Raw genomic sequence first — 2,736 nt, 5'->3', positions numbered from 1 at the left:
CCGCAAGTCACGTGGGTCGTCGGGCCTGCGCGCGGACCATAGAGTTGGGCCGCTGTCCCCGGGGACGTGGCCTTCGTGCGCCCGGTCTTGGGCCTGCGTCCGAGGGGGCGGGCGGGGCCCGCGCGGCCCCTCGCTTCTCCTTGGGTCTGGGTTGCGAGGTGATACCTGGAGGGCGCCCCCCAGCCTAGCCCACTGGGGCGAGTAGGCTTGGAGACGGAACGGCAACAGGCCCGGCCGGGGCCGGGTGCGGGGCTGCCCCCTGCTCGCGGTGTCCTTTCTCGCTGCCGGCAGCCTGGAGGCCCAGCAGCTGTCCGATACTCCCTTCAAGACTTGGCGCAAATGCTCTCGTGCCGGAAACTCTTGTAGATTACTCCCGGCCGAAAGTAAACACATCTTTTGAGTCTCTGGCGTTGGGAGCCTGAAGCTGTTTCCGATGCTAGGGGATACTGAGGGCATTTTTGAAAAGCGGGTGGGAATTCAATCAGCCGCCAAATATCCTTTCTCATTCATCTTACAAAATGAGGGGGTTAGACTTTGCATAGAGTTTGGACACCATGCAAAACCAAAGGAGAAATCGACTTGTGTGTTGTTTAATTAAACAATGCTTATGGTGAAATGAAACGAGGAATATAGAAGTGGCGAAGTTTTCAGTGACAAGGATGACTAGCCATTCAGTTTTGGGTTTTGCTACTGGTCCCCAGTTTCATGGCTATCTTAAGCCCTCAGGCAGTGACTTCCTGCGTTTGATGTCTGCTTAAGGATAGGGTGTTATGTTTAGGATTTTGTTTGAGGCAGCTGATGGATGTGCATTTATGCACGCAAACCTGGGGTAGTGAAACATTGAGCACTCTAGGTGGCCCCAAGCTAAGCTCATTAAGTACCTTTAATGCTAGGATGTTGGAAAGTGTTTAACGTAGTTGAGAAGGATTGCTTTCTTTATGTGAATTCCCAATTCTCTGGGTCTGAAACGGCAACCTGTCATAGAGTTTTACGTTAGGAGAAAGCTGATCGTAGCCCCTCAGGCCTTGAGGGACAACATTTGAAAGCCAGTTAAATAATTTACAGTGAGGATTACACTTTCCTGTAACTGCCATTAGTTTAATTAATGTGCCGGGCACTGTTTGGGGGGCTTACCTCATCTCCAGAGTTCACATCACCTGGGTAACTGGCGCAGCGCGTGAGCAGAGCGCTCTCCTGCAGCCAGCCACAGTTCTCAGCACCTCCAGGCCAGCTCGGCCTGTCACAGTGGGCCGAGCCAACTTCCCAGAGTCCTGGAGGGAGAATTTCTGCTTGGGTCATCAAGTATCTTTGCCTTTGGTTCTGTCGTCTGGGTTTTCTCATAGACTTCAGCCTCGCAACTTCACTTCTTCAACGGAACAGTTCAGTTCAGAAAACATTTATTGGAAGTTGCTGTGTGCCGGTCACTGTTAAGGGTTCTGGAAATGCAAAGGTAAAGAGAATGTACACTTTCCTTTTCCTCAAGCAGTTTATGGTCTAGTTTAGAAGATTCACTTGAAAAAGAAGTAGATTACAGTGCAGTAATGGAAATGTGTACCACATTTGGATATAGGAAGGAGGAGGCAGTAATTACCTGTTAGAAAGAATCTTCACAAGGAATGTGGTTCTTGAACGGATTTAGAGGATGAATAAGAGTTTTTGTAGGTGGAGTCAGCAGTCTGAGGTGTTCTAGACAGGAATACTAGCCTCTGCACAAGGGACATGTGGCGGTTGTAGCTGGGCATATATGGGCAAGAGGTTGCAAATTTGGTGCACTTCTGATCTCTCAAATGGTGGAGGGCTTGCGGAGATCCTGTTGCAAAGGACTCCATGCCCTTCAGTCAGTCTTATCTAAGATTCTGACTGGGACAGGGTTTCAGATGATTACGCTGTCTACCAGGATGACTTGTGACCTTTAGTCACAAGTGGATTAGATAGAGTCTCCATTAATGCTTCTCAACTGAAATGTACTCATTTACCAGAGGGCTTGAGCAGAGAACACTTTTAAAGTGCTGAGTGGTTACTTCTATTTGATACGGCCCAGTAGGTATATGTGCCTCCCATAGGGCTAGTGATCATGGGAAGGCTTTTTCCTTCTCTGTTAAGAAACAACTAAGCTCCTGGAAGAAATAGCACACAGCTGAGTTCTCAGTTGCTGAGTTGTGGCTGCAAAAAGTCCAAGATGCACGTCGTAAAAGTTTTTGCCCAAGTAGAAAAGCAGCCAGAGAATCTCAGTGTGTCAGAATGCCTTTCCCCTTAAATTGTATAAGCACCACAACATTCGACATTTGAAAACCAAGACAAGCATTAAACTTTTTCGTGTGTATAACATTTTACAAATTGATTACACAGATTATTTTGGGCAAAACAGGGTTTTCTTTATTTCCTTTTTAATTTCTAAAATCAGACATTTTCAAAGTGACATCTCAAGTAGGCTGTTGTTTTTCCAGGCACGCTGAAGTTCCTCGAATACTAAAGACGAGCCAGACGTGTTGTCCCAGACACGTCTGGGCATCCCGCGGGGTTGATCATCTTGATGCTATTCATTTGGTAACAGTACACTGTGCATAGTCTTCCTTAATGCTTCTCATTGGCATATGAGTTTTAAAATTAAAAATTTTATTTCAAGTCAAGGTTGTATCTTCATGTTTTTACAAGGTTAAACAAATCCAGAAAGATGTGTAAGAAAACACTGACTCTCCTTCCCGCAGCCACATTTCCTTCCCCGCGGAGCACCCC

At 47.1% G+C, this 2,736-nt stretch overlaps 1 protein-coding gene across 1 annotated transcript in view; it reads left to right on the top strand.

The window, feature by feature from the left end:
• Positions 1 to 2,736, top strand: part of HDLBP (high density lipoprotein binding protein) — a 62,981-nt gene that overhangs the window by 513 nt on the left and 59,732 nt on the right. The gene's annotated exons all lie outside the window — the stretch shown is intronic.

The sequence above is a fragment of the Pteropus alecto genome, unplaced genomic scaffold, assembly GCF_000325575.1.
Source record: "Pteropus alecto unplaced genomic scaffold, ASM32557v1 scaffold143, whole genome shotgun sequence".
NCBI lineage: Eukaryota > Metazoa > Chordata > Mammalia > Chiroptera > Pteropodidae > Pteropus > Pteropus alecto.
This window is presented reverse-complemented; position numbering and strand designations above follow the sequence as displayed.